Source organism: Mesoplodon mirus (assembly GCF_964341445.2).
Source record: "Mesoplodon mirus genome assembly, chromosome: 4".
Classification (NCBI taxonomy): Eukaryota; Metazoa; Chordata; class Mammalia; order Artiodactyla; family Ziphiidae; genus Mesoplodon; species Mesoplodon mirus.
Genome location: NC_138979.1, coordinates 178,783,558 through 178,797,979, shown reverse-complemented (window position 1 = coordinate 178,797,979; position 14,422 = coordinate 178,783,558). Strand labels below are relative to the sequence as shown.

Genomic DNA, 14,422 nt, shown 5'->3' with positions numbered 1-14,422 from the left:
TTATATTCCACCGAGACCATTTTCTCCTGCAGCCTCTGAACCTGAAGCCTGCTCTACTTTGTTAAAAAGGAAAGTTAGCAGCCACCCAATGGCTGTAAAGACATGCTGGCACCAAGGAGAGACTTCCTCCTTGAGGAGATCAGGAAGGAGAGCTGGTAAAGGAAAGATATTGCTACTGCATGGGTCCATGTCACAGGTAGAAAGCACTTGAGGTTGTTTCATGGAGTCATCTCCCCCATCCCCTGCCCCGGAGTCTCAGGCCAAGGTTGGAAAGTGTTCATGACTTATGAGCCTGATTGGCCATTCTTCTTTCTTAAAATAAATTTTAAACTTTTGAATAACTTTAGATTTACAGAAAAGTTGTGAAGATAGTACAGGGTTTCTGCTTCCCCTGGCCCCGATTTCCTCAATGTTAGCATCTTACATAACCATGAGGCGCCTGACACAATTAAGGAACTAATGTTGGTACATTACTATTAACTGAATTTCATTTGGATTTCAACAGTTTTTTTTCACTAATATCCTTTTATCTGTTCCAGGCTCAAACCCAAGATACTGTGTTGCATTTAATGGCCTTTCACTTTAAGGACTTTGGCAGGGGCTTCAGGGCGCTGGAGGTTGGCAGGAGGCCCTGGCGTCAGATAGGCTGAACTTCAAATTCCAGCTCTGTCTTGCATTTGGTTTGTGGCATTAGGCAAGGCACTTAATTGGGCCCAATCCTTAGTTTTTCCTCTCTGTGAAGTGGGGATCGTCAGAGACATCTCACAAGGTATTTGAGGGGCTTCCATGATGTAATGCTTGTGAATCTACTTTGCACCTGGTAAACATTCATCCATATCTGTGATGGCTGTTAAAGGCATCCAGGCTGGGGAGGGAAGTGTACTGTGTGCACTTCCATGAAAGCCGCTTGTCCTTCCAGCACAGGTAACATTTTGGCTGTTGTTTTTCTTGGCATGATGTAAACAAAAGACTCACAGATTCCTGGAATAGGCTGGGGAAAGGGCCCCCTAAGGAGAAAGATCCCTTCTGGAGCGGGAAGCCTGTGTGTTTCATAATGTTGAAATAGAGACCTCCTCTCCAAAACCAGCCAGAAACAGATGAACAGTCAGAAAAAAAAAAAACTCCTCAGGGCTTGGGCATCTGTCTAGACCTACCCCCTTTCCACATCTCCACCCTCAGCTTGACTCAGATTCCTAAAAGTCAGGTGATCATCCAGGCAGGCTAAGAAATGAGCAAAGTTGCAGCAAAAGAGGTTGCCAGGAGCTCTGGGTAGCCCTTCCCCTTGAGACAGGTGCACAGGTCCACAGTGGGTAATGTTGGGTCCTTGTTGGGAGGCTCTGAAGGGTCACTTCTGGTTAAGATGGCATTGCAAGGTCAGCCTTGAGGCACCCAATCTGCTCCACAGTTAATAGCAAAAATACATTAAATATATACATATGAAGAGAAAAGTATATGAAGTGATATGAAGATCTTCATAAACCAGGAATGGGACCAAAGCATAAGGATATGTGAGGCAGGCAGGAGATCCTATAGCCCAGAAAGGAAGAGTCTAGAGTGGCCCAAACACAGCAGGAGAGGCAGTTGGAGGATGGACTTGGGAGAAAGATTCCATCTTGATGGTACCGTGAATGGGGGTCCTCTCCTGCTTTGTTGCTGATCCAGCCAGATTGGTCTTATGATCTGGGGAGAAACAGGTCTTTACTTTCCAGGAAGTCCAAGACCTCAGCAGCTGAGGAGCTCAGAGCCAAAAGTAATCTTGGCGAGCTTCTCTCTGGGGCCAGGGCACAAGTGGTGTGGGGAGGGAGCGCCCAGCTTTCTCCACTCCCAAGCCTTCTCATATTTCCCTGGAAAGCCTGACTCTGCAGTTCTAGGTTGGGCCTGGGGATCTGAATTTTTACAAGACTACAGGCTCTCCTGACAATTAGCCAAGCTTGGAAAACCCCATACTCCTTTAGGTTGCCAACTTGTGTTTCGCCAACTGTAGGTCTTTACAAAAGTCCCTGGGCGAGGGTGAATCAGCAAAGCCTGGCCCTCGGGGCTCCCACCTTTCCTCCCACTGCCCTCCCACGGCCTCCATCATCTTTATATTTCCCTTTATTCTTCTCCCCATCACTCCCTGATCATAGTCCCTGTCCTGGAGGAAGCCACACAACTGTCTGACTGTCTGACCAGGAAGACAGACACGTAGGAATGTAAGTCGCTCTGGTTTGCTCCAGGTGTTTGTAAAGGGAGGGACAGACTTTTTATGGGATCCAGGAATACTTGGTGAGTGGGTGATTTGGAACTGGAGCTGGCAGGTGGAAAGGAGTTTGTCAGGTGAGAGAGTGGCGAGGGCAATCCAGCAGACTGAAAATCATGTGTGATCATACCGCATAGGGAAAGAAATGGCAGGGCTGCATTCATTTCATTTTATTTTATTTAGTCTATTTTACTTAGGTATAGTTTATATAGTGTAAATTACACATATATTTCTGGCCATTTTTTCTTCAAAGCTTCTTCTGTCCTCCCCTACCCACTTTTTGCCTAGACTCCAATTACACATATGTTAGGCCACTTGATTTTGTCCCACAGGTCACTGGGACACTGTTATTTTTTCCCCCAGTTTGCTCTCTTCAGTTTGGAGAGCTCCTATTGCTCTATTTTCAAGCTTACTGACCTCTTCTACAATTTAGATTTTCTCATGAGCCTAGCCAGTGAATTTTTCATTTTGGATACTGAATTTTTCATCTCTAAAAGGTCAATTTGATTATTTTCTATACATTTGATTTTTATCACATTATATCAATGTTTTATTGTTTAGGCATATTTAAATAGCTATTTTAAAGTCCTTGTCTGTTAATTCCATAATTTCAGTCATGTCTGTGTCTGTTTCCACTGACTGATTTTTTTCTTCTGGACATGGATCACATGTTCCCATTTCTTAGAATATTTAACAATTTTTGATTGGATGCTGGACATTGTGGCATTACAATTTTTTGATCTGGGTTTTGTTGAATTCCTCTATGGTGTGTTGACATTGGTTTTGACAGTGAACTAAATTACCTACAAAACTGCTTTATTCTGTCAATGCATATTTTCAGGTTTTGTTAGGGTGCCTAGAACAGCTTTAAACCAAAGTTAATTTAGCCTAATGTCAAGATGCAAAACTTCCAGGGTCTCTACTGAATGCCCCAGGTGTTCCATGAGGTCTCTTCACTCTGGCTGGTTATAACCTAAATATCTCCACATGCTATGTGAATCCTAGGAATTGTTCTGCTTACATCTTAACAGCAGGGTTTTTTTGTTTGTTTATTTTTGTTTTGGACCAACTTTGTGGAATTTCACTTTGTGCATGCAGAGGTGAGCACTTAGCTTTGGATTTAAGCTAATGTACATTTTTGCTGCACAAATTGTAGCTTCTTCAGCTTTCCCAAACTCTGATGCCCATCTTCTAAGCAAACCTACCATGTTCTCCTTGGGCTCCCCTCCCTGTGTACAGAACGTGCCAGTAGGCAGAAAATTGAAACAATTATTGGACTTACCTCATTTGTTTCCCTTCTCTGCCTGTAGTTCAGTGTCTGAATTGTTTCATATTTTTTGTCTCAATTGTTTCATATATTTTGTCCAGTTTTCTAACTGCAAGTCCAATGTCAGACTTATCTTGGCCAGAAGTGTAAGTCAATTCAAATTTTATATACGTATATACCTGTGGGATGATCATCCTAATTAAGACCCTAAAAAAGTCTCCTTTGCTTGTATCCAGTCAGTATCACCCCTCAGAGATAAATTGCTCATCTAATTTTATTTCAATTATTGAGCACTTATTATTGGCGAAACAGTGCTGTACAGGGAGAACAATATAGACAACTTCCTGATTCATTAAATTTTCAGCCACACAAATAAAAGCAAAATTATGACAATGGTAGGTATTTCACTAAGAGGTTGATGGTGCTATGGAAACATTTCATAGGAGGAATTTTTCTTATCTGGGTAGTCAAAGAGATCTTCCTTGAGGAAGCAACATGAGCTAAGATCTAAACAATGAATATGAATTAATTAGGGGGAAGGTCAGTGAGGGGAGTGTGGGTAACACTCTAGGAGTAGGGTCCAACAAGCATCACCTGTGAGGATCATGAAAATGGGCAGAATGGCTGGACATAGCAGTCTGAGCATTGGCTTTGAGATGTGTGATGAAGTTAGAGAGGCCAGCAGAGCACAGGCTCTGTGGGTTAGATTAAAGATCAGTGCCCACTCTGGGAAATAGGAGGCTGTTGGAACATTTAAACTACGTAAGTGATATGTTGACAAGGGGAGTGAGGAAGAAGGAGGTGCAAGGATGAGTCCTGGGTTTGAATAACTAGGTGAGTGGTGGTGCCGTGGAAGGAGATGTTGAAAGGAAGTTTTGGTTGTAACTTTGGTTGGGAGATGGTGCTTGGGAAAGATTCTCAGTCCCATTTGGGTCACATTGAGCTTAAGGTTCATTTGTGATATCAGAAGGAGATATCAAGTAGGTGGTTAAATACATGAAGTTCAGAAGAAAGGTCTGGGCTGGAGCTTGAAAGTAATGAATGATTTGCATCTCTTAGTAATGCAACCGTGGGCGTGATGAGGTCAGCTGGAGAGAAAGGAGAGATTAAAGTGAAGAGGGCAACACAGCCAAGTACAGATGCTGGCAGGCTCGCCAACATGTGAGGACTGGGAGAAGAGGAACCAGCAGGGGAGACAAGGGGGAGAAGCAGAGAGATACGGTACATCTAGGAGGACGCAGTGTCCCAGAGCCAAGGGGAGGGAATGCTTAGGGCTGAGTGTGGTCTCCAGTGTCAGAGGCTCCTGGGAAGTCAGGTAAGATGAGAACTTAGATATGTTCATGGCCTGGTCCTAGTTCTGTGGACCCAGAAGCCAGGCTAGAGTGGGCCAGAGGGTGAGTGGAAGGTGAGGCCATGAAAACACAGCTCTTTCAGATTTGGGCCATGATGGGGAGGATGGAGATAGAGCAATAGCTAGAAGGCAATGTGTTGGTGTTGGTGGTGGTTTGTCTTAACGGACAAGACTTGAACGTATTTATAAATAAATAAAAACAAACTTATGGGTACCAAAGGGGAAAGGGGAGGGATAAATCAAGAGTTTGAGATTAACATATACACACTACCATACATAAACTAGATAACCAGCAGGGACCTACTGTATAGCACAGGAACTATACTCAATATCTTGTAATAACCTGTAAGGGAAAAGAATATGAAAAAGAATAGATATATATGTATGTATAACTGAATCACTTTGCTGTACACCTGAAACTAACTCAAGTTTAGTTGTAAACTAACTATACTTCAATAAAAGATAATTAATTAATTATTTTAAAAAGCCAGTGGCAAGGATCCAGTTGAGTAGCGTTTAAACACAGAAGAGAGAGATATAAGGGTCCTGTGATGGAGATAAAGGAAGGTTTCTAGAGTTTGGGAAGGGAGGTGGACCTTAGAAGTAATGGGGGAGGGGAGGAGTGCTGGGGAAAGCAGGGGTATGTCTGATGGGGGAGGGGAGGCAGTTCCTTTTCTGAGGGTCTCTCTTTAATGTGAGGTAGGAGGCAAGGTTGTCTGGTGTGCGTATGTGTGTGCATGCATGCGTGGGTACATGTGTTTGTGGCAAGGTGAGGAGTCCACCTCAAGGAAAAGGAAAAGGTTGAGAGATTCCCCAAAGTCCGTGCGCGAGTGCGTTGATGAGAGCTCTGTTTCCAGGCAAATAGAGGTGGCTGGTTGGGAGTTCACAGTGGACCAGCCTGCCTTGCTGAGCCTCCTTCCCCGCAGCACTGGCAGAGAAAGAGCAGAGAGGTGGCTCATTCCAGGTTTGGGGACTCACCAAAAGTGAGTGTCACAGACACAGCAGCCCCGGGGAGCATAGGGTTTGGGAAGGAAATGAAGCTCTTTGACAGCCAAGCTAGATAAGGAGGCAAGTGAAGACAAGAGAGGGTGGGTGGACTAAGGGAAATGGGACCAGCTGTCCAGGAAACAGGACCAGCTGTGTGCTCCAGGGTAAAGCTGGCGGGCAGGTAAGTTGGGGCGCAGTGGAGAAGGACCTTGAACACCAGGAGTTGGGCATCCCTCCCCAGGTTGGTGGGGAGCCATGGAAGGATCTGGGCAGGTGGGTGACCCCTGAGATTTGCATCTGGGGGAAGCTCAGGCTGTCTGCAGTGTGGTTAGTGACCGGGGCTGGAAGACTGTGAGGGACTGAGGGGGTGTGAGGGTGGAGGGTGAGATGAAGGCAGTGGGGTCTGGGAAGGAGGACCCCAGACGGGGCGAGCACAGAGAGTATGGAGTGTCCCTGTCACCCCAACAGGCAGAGCCCCCGGCAGGACGCACACATACCTCCAGGCCACAGTCGTCACCACAGAGCGAGGGGCGAGGGTCTTCGTGGGGCTGGGAGAGAGAAGGAGTGGCCTCGGGTGGACAGGAGGTTGGGAGGAGAGAGGACAAGCGGGGAAAGAGATTGGATTTTTTTTGTTGTTTTGGCTGCACTGTGAGGCATGTGGAATCTTAGTTCCCTGACCAGGGATCGAACCCACGCCCCCTGCAGTGGAAGCGCCAAGTCTTAACCACTGGACCGCCAGGGAAGTCTCAGGAGGTTGGATTTTAAGAGCCAACAGAATAAGCTTTTTTCCTTTTGCCTTTCCCCCAAGAGCATAAAGACCTGCCTCTTGAGGCCTGTGGACATGCAGCCCAGGCTGTCAAGTAAGGAGCCCTTTGAGGCCTCCTCCCTGAGGCCCAGAGAGAAGCAGCAACTTGCCCAAGGTCACGTGGAGGCCAGCGCCATTGACGGGGCTGGGACTCCTACAAGCCAACACCCCTGAGAGGCTACTAGTTCAGAAGGTGCCCCCTGCTCAGCCCAGATCCCCGCTCAGCAGGATTGGGGGCACGGAGTCCGAAGTCCTCTAGCAAGGCCATGTCTGCTGATGGGGATGTGGGCTCCCGGGAAGGCACACGGTGTTAACGGGTGCCCCACCCCACCAAGACCTCTCCAGGATGGGACTCTGGCCCCTGGTAGGATGGCCCGGCACTCCCTGGTGCCTCATCCCTGAACCTGGCAGCAACTCCCTTCCCTCTGGTCCCCGCCTACAGCCTCTCCCCCCTCACAGTCGCAAATATCCAGCCACAAGCCTGTCTCTCCACCCCGCTCCCAAGTGAAGAGCGCAAAAGCACCAGAGCCATGAAGGAGAAGCGGCTTTGATCTATGCCCACCGGGCCCAGGGTGGGGATGGCTTAGAGGCTCAGCTTGGAACGTGTGGATAAAGAGTCCAGTAGGTGGGTGGATCTATGTGAGCCCAGCTTAGAGAGAAAACTCAACTCTAGTCAAACAGACACAAAGCTACAAAACAAAACATTGGTGAATCAAATAAATGGAAATGGAGAGAAATTTGCAGTTTCCTAGAGGAATTACTCATTCAGCAAAAAGATTCCTCGTATACTTTCCTCTAATTTTAGTCGTATTTGGTACAGTAAAGTGTTATCCAATTTACATAAATTTAGTTTCAACAAAGAGGCTGTTGGGAACGTGGCTGTCACGTTGGGACTGGCCTGACATAGGCAAGCGCCCTATTGCTCTTGATCCTCTGAGCAACTCTACAGGGTACAGGTAATTACCCCTATGTCACAGAGCGGAGAAAGAAACCTGAAGTCCAGAGAGGTTAAAAACGTGCCCATCGTGAACGTCAGAGTTGACACAAGCCCAACACTGACTTACTCCAAAACTGCTGGAGTTGCCAGCTGCTGTCGGGTCACTTAGTCTACAGTCCTCCTGGCGCCAGTCTTGCTGGATGAGGCCCGTGGAGGGAGCAGGAATTTTAGTATTCTTATAGGGCCGGTGTGCTAGTGACAAAAGCCCTGTTTTTGTTTATTATTGGAAAATGTCCTGATCTCTCCTTAACTTTTTTTTTTTTTTTTTGCACATCAATGTCTGTTGTTCCAGCACCATTTGTTGAAAAGACTTTGCTCCATTGTATTACCTTGGCTCCTTTGTCAAAGATCAGTTGACTGTATTTATGTGGGTCAAGGTGGGGGCTCCCTATTCTGTTCCATTGATCTATTTGTCTGTTCTTTTATCAATAACACACTGTCTTGATTACTGTAGCTTTATAGTAAGTACTGAAGTTGGCTAGTGTCAGTCCTCTCACTTTGTTCTAGTATTCCAGCCCTATTTTTTTCCTTTCTCTGACTGCCAGGCTGCTATATCTCACTGCAAATTCAGGCCATTATTTTTTCAGGCTACAAAAGACTGAGAAGTGGAGAATGGAACTAGGGCAAGTTAAAATACCACAAAGCTCACTGTTCTTACCAAGATTTAGTTGTTTTTCTTTAATAAATTGTCCCCTGATTTTCTGAAAGCATTTGGTTAATTTCCAGAGTTCTAAAAAAGTTAATTCTGACCATTGTTGCAGTTTTCTCATTGTTTTTATGGAGGAATGAGTTTTCAGAGGTCCTGACTTCACCATTCTTGCTGTCTTCACCTCACTAATTGTACTTTGACATAAAGACATCTCTTCTCTCTTTGTGCTAGCCAAGTAGGAGAAGCCCTTTAACCCTGCATATACAAGTAAAAGCTTCCCATTCCTGTTGAGCAAGAGGACCACTGTGCATGTTCCAATGATGCACCAGGTAGAACAATTTCCTTTTGGGGTGGATCCAGAGCTGAACTACTCTGTGCTGCAGATGGACTACAGCAGAGACATTGTGGCCTTCTTTGTCCTTCCTGGTGAGGGCAGGATGAGGCAGCCGGAACACGCCTTGTCAGCCAGGACACTGAAGTGGAGCCACTCACTCCAGAAGAGGTGGGTATGTATGCCAATTTGCTGTGGCCTGAGGCAGGTGATGGTGCACACCCAAGGATGAGGAAAAGGTCATGATAACAGCTGTTGAATAATCACTCCTGCAAATTGAGCACCAGCTACATGCTGGACAGTGAGCTTGGGACTGCAGACATGTTCTCCCTTGAACTTCACGAATACCTGACAGATGAGAAGTGTTACCACCCCCATTCACAGATAAGGAGATAGAGGCTCCAAAAGGAGAAGTGAATTGCCCCAGGTCATGTAGTTAATAGATCACTGCAAAAGTATTATGTCACGGTAGCTATTCTGTGCTAGCAGAGCTCACTCTATCAGCCAATTCAATATTGTATTCTGTAGAATTATTGCATAAACCCCCCCACACACAACATTGCTATTCAGCTATAAAATGAGGATAATAATATCAAACTCACAGGTTGTTGAAAGGACAGAATAAGTTACTATTTTTAAAGTGCTTAGAAGAATGTCTGAGGGATGGTAAGTGTTCAATAAATGTTAGTCAGTAGTAATATTCTTATTAGTTCTGTAGTTATTATGGAGAGTATCAAAAGGATGTGAATCATAAGATAAAAAGGCATGTCAAAGTCTTATGCACAGTCTCTTAGCAATACTTTCTGGGCATCGTTAGCATCATTCCCAGGTGCTCATAGTCTAGGAGGAGAGAAAAGATAGTTTTAGGGATAACGGTAATTCAAGAAAGACAAAGGTCAATGGGTGGGCAGAGTTCTGAGGCACTTCTGAGCAAAGAGAGATCACAACTGAAGCTGGGATATGAGGGAAGGCCTCAGTGAGGTGGCACATTTGAGCCACAGGTATGGAAAGGACATAGGGGCTTGGGAAGGGTATTTCGGTAAAGGAAACAGCACTCACAAAGGCAAAGTGGGGATCAAGGGACACTGTAGGGTGTTTCAGAGTTTCCTTCTTTCCTAGACTGCAACCAGGGACGGATAGAGAAAGAGGAGGCAGCACGGGGACTGGGGTGCGGGAGGGGTCTCTAAAGAGCAGCAGACAGAGCAGAAAGAAGATGGAGATGACCAGGCCAGTGCAGGAGACAGTAACGGGGGCGAGAGAGCTGTCCATTGTGCTAGATGTCCCAAGAAGTCCCCCAATGAGGAATTGAAGTGTTCATCCAACACTTTAGTGCTTTCACTTCTGTGACTAAGTACATGGCCTTGGGAAAAGCCCTAAAACTAAGATTTACCATCTTTATTTATTTTTATTTTATTATTATTATTTTTACACGGGCCTCTCACTGCTGTGGCCTCTCCCATTGCGGAGCACAGGCTCCGGAGGCACAGGCCCAGCGGCCATGGTTCATGGGCCCAGCCGCTCTGCGGCATGTGGGATCTTCCCGGACCGGGGCACGAACCCGTGTCCCCTGCATCGGCAGGCAGACTCTCAACCACTGCGCCACCAGGGAAGCCCAGGTTTGCCATCTTTAAAATGTAGATAATGTTGATGAATGTGTCTGGGACAATGCCTGGCACATAATAAATGCTCAGTAAACGTGAGCTATTCACCCTTGGTTCAGAAAAAAACACCGCAGAGAAAGAAAAAAGTGTACCAAACTCTAGGCCTATGCTGTTCAATATAGGAGCCACCAGCCACATGTCATAATCTAAATTTAAATTACTTAAATTTAGGTAAAATTTTAAATTTACTTCTTGGCACTATCCACGTTTAAGTTGCTTAATAGCCACGTGGGTCTGGCTAGTGACTACCATGTTGAACAGCACAGGTAGAGAATATTTCTAACTTTGCAGAAAGTTCTACTGAACTTTGCTGCTCTCAGGGATTAGCAGGGTTTGTCTCAGGAAGGGTGGTGAGAGGCACACTCTGGGCCAGGGATGGTGACACACTTCCATCGCTGCCTCTGCTATAGTCACCTGTGCTTGTCCGCCTTCTCAGCTCTGCCCCTACTTCATTAAGGGGCCCATTGTTCATCTCGTATATCTCCAAAGTTGGACTTGCTCATCCAGGAGGCTTACTTCCAGAGCAAGCTGGGCTGGTGGTCTGGGATGTATTGATCCCTCTGGCAGCAACCAGTGCCTGGAGGAAGAGCGGAGTCTCCTGAAATGTCACCTAGAATGGTCACCATGGGCTCGTGATCACATCTTGTTCTTTCTTCTTTTCCACAGGTGCTTAGAGGTGTTCATTCCAAAATGTTCCATTTCCTGTCCTATAACCTGGAAATATCCTCCCAAAGATGGGCATCTGGGATGCCCTTGACAAAAATGCTGATTTTTCTGGAATCACAAAGAAAGATTTCCTTCAAGTTTCCAAAGTGAGTTGGTTGATTAGCATATTTGCATGAAAGCGTGAGGCGGAAGGGCCTGTAGAGACTGGCCTGTGGAGCCCCCTCATCTCATTGATTAGCAACCAGAGGCCCCAAGAGGCAAAGTGACTTCTCTGTAACAGGAGGGCTGGATCTCACGGCTGCCAGGCCTGTGGCTTTATGGCTGTCATATCACTGATACACAGGCATTTTTTATCCTTCTTCAAATAAATGTTCCTAAGGTCCAACTACAGTGCTCTGAGAATCAGACCTCTACTTGGCAGGCAGCTCTGCTGCCCCAAACCCACTGCAGATGAGTAGCTGTCCCCTGGCGTTTGACCTCACCTCCCTAAAGCCTAGGTGCTCACACCGTGGTCATAATGTGGCTGCTCATAGGCCATGAGTACCCTGTAGATGTGTTGTGTTTGGTCTGCAGTCAAAAGAAAGGAAGAAGGAGAAGAAGAAAGGGAGGAAGAAAAAGAAAAAAAGAGGGCTTCCTTGGTGGCGCAGTGGTTGAGAGTCCACCTGCCGATGCAGGGGACACAGGTTCGTGCCCCAGTCCGGGAGGATCCCACATGCCGCAGAGCGGCTGGGCCCATGAGCCATGGCCACTGAGCCTGCGCGTCTGGAGCCTGTGCTCCACAATGGGAGAGGCCACAACAGTGAGAGGCCCACATACCGCAAAAAAAAAAAAAAAGAAAGAAAAAAAGAGAGGGAGGGAGGGAGGGAGCAAAGAAAAGAAGGAGGGAGGAAGGGAGAAAAGGGAGCTGACTTCTAAAATGTAACATACTGGACCTAAAAATTTAGATTCTGATTCTCTTTATTGAGCATTTACTATGTGCCAAGCCCAATTCCCACATGGCAACAGTCAGCCCAAACAGTCAGCCCAAGGGAGCCCTCCAGGTTCCCCATGTGCCCCCTGCTCTTACAAGACATCTCATCATCTCATGGGGGTTACCGGCCCAGCCCCTGTCCACATATGAGTTTCTGATCCCCAACCTAAACATTTATTTTTATAACAGATTATAACGGTCAGAAGTGGTCCTGGGCCACAGAAGGGGAATCTTTGTCACTGGTGTTCAGGGAAAGAATGCAGACAGGTCCCACTGGAATATGATGACCATAATGAACCTTTCCCATGAGATGCTTTTCTGCACATATGAAAAACAGTGATTAAAGTTCAAATGTTAAAAAAGAAAAAGGAAAACCATGATTGTAATTGTCGGGGGTTCTCCAGCCCCCTGCAGTTGGGAGTACATTAATTTCTTCCCTAGAAGACCACGCAGGGATCCACCACTTAGTAACCCCTAACCTAGGTCTCCTGGGCAACAATTGTAGTTGATTACAATTGCTAGCAAGTTCATGAGCACTTGCTTTGTAGGATCTTTAACTCACTGGATAAATTTGTGGGAGGCATGCAGTTATGATCATCGTTTAATAGAAATGAAAATTGAAGCACACAGCACCCAAATAAGTTCTGCCACAGTAGGTGGCAGCACTGGGACTCATTTAACTCCGTGCTTAAGGGCCAGCTGACCAGTAACCACAACAGCTGTAGTTAGTTGAGCAAACCCAAGGCCAGGTATCACCTTGGAGCCTCTCGAGGGGGTGTCCCTGTTCCTAGGCGAAACACCAAAACTCAGTAAATAAAGGTGTCTGCCTGCGAACTGCTGATGTTTCTTTTTCCCTTGGCAGGTGGCTCAGGAGGCTGTGCTGGACGTCAGAGAGGAGGGGACCCAGGCTGCAGCAGCCACCATCACCAAACTCATAGTCCAGCCCATGTCCCTTCTTACTCCACCATCTGTTTCAATAGGTCCTTCATGCTGCTGACTATAAACAAAGACACACAGACCATGCTCTCCCTTGGGAAACTTGGGAACTCCACTAAGTTCTAGGTGGAAAAAGCCCTGTCATCTGAAGACACACTGACATGCAGAGACAGTGATCATCCATGCTGCCTGACGCCCCTGATGTGGAGGCGTGCCGCCTTCTGCTCTCAGGTTCCACCTGACCCTGGCAGAGCCGCATTCAACCCAGTCATCAAAGGCAGCAGAGATCCCAGTCGCAAGCCAAAGCCCATTAACCTCCAGTTTCTTTTCCACAAATTCTTCCAGGTGACTAGCTTCATGGAACAATTCTGGGTTGGTGTATTTCCAGTCCTTGGAGCCCCTGGGAAGGGTGACATATAGGTCAGTCCCCTTTATTGCAGAATTACAATAATAAGTTCAATAAACCCAAAATGTGAATTCAGCCAGCAACAGTGTTCCCACACGCCTCCAGGGTCTTCACCTGAAGATGGTCTATCTTGCTAACTGGCAGTGGCTGGGTTGTTAGTATGTGACAGTTCAGGGGCTGCATGAATTCGTTCATCCATTCATTCAACAAAAACTTATTGAGCACCTACTATGTGCTAGGAGTCAACCCGACAAACAAGTCCCTGGCCAATTGGGCCTACATGGGAGCAACAGACGGCCACCACCGCAACTGTAAAACCAAACCTATAAATAAACATGATGGTTGCAGGTTACGATCAGTGCTGTGAAGGTATGGAATAGGATGATTTGAAGGAAACGAGATGGCGAGGGGTGTTTCTGTGAGCACAGAGGCTGAGTCTGGGGTGAGCAGGTGTGTTGGAAGGACAGCAGGATGCCCTTGTGGCTGGAATGGCAGAACCAAGGTCAGAGAGGTAAGGGGAGGTCAGACCGCGTAGGGTGTTACTGGCTAAGGAAGGGAGTCTGGGTGTGTGGGGAGAGGGCATTAAACCAGTTGAGTTTCTCAAACCGGAAAATGAAGGGTTAAGGTATGGGCTGTGAAGACCTCTCTGAGTCTGTGCAACGGTTTTCCATCATCAGGGCTGCTGCCTTCCTGGCTCTGACGTTGTCACACACGTACACACAGCCCTTGCGTTCGTCCTCCTCCTCCCTGCTGGTTGGTAGTGACGATGGCCTGGCTGCCTTACTCTGATTCCTCAGGACCAGAGTTGCAGAGGTGCAAGGGCCACAGGTGTCAGGCAGAGACGGCTCCATCATCCTCCCTCCTCCCCCATCCCAACCCCCTCTGCAGACAGGCTCTTCTGGCTCCTTCTTTTTCAGATTCTGAGGGCACCAGTGTCCCACACCACCTCAGATGTGCTAGGGGGGCTCACGTTGTCTTTTCCAAGTTCTTTACACAGAAAGAAACGGGGACTGAAACCTGGCGGTCCAGTGGTTAAGACTCCACGCTTCCACTGCAGGGGCGTGGGTTTGAGCCCTGGTGAGGGAACTGAGATCTGAGTTCTAATTGATCCAATGTTCCAGATCAACCTAGTGTTGATGCTAGTTAGCCAGAGCATG

At 47.0% G+C, this 14,422-nt stretch overlaps 1 pseudogene across 1 annotated transcript; it reads left to right on the top strand.

Moving 5' to 3' along the window:
* The first annotated feature begins 7,617 nt into the window (after positions 1-7,617).
* On the top strand, positions 7,618-12,985 carry LOC309802953 (serpin A9-like; annotated as a pseudogene). Its single transcript has 4 exons — positions 7,618-7,680; positions 8,535-8,805; positions 10,962-11,099; positions 12,786-12,985. The product of its transcript is annotated as a serpin A9-like (transcript).
* The last annotated feature ends 1,437 nt before the right edge of the window (positions 12,986-14,422 follow it).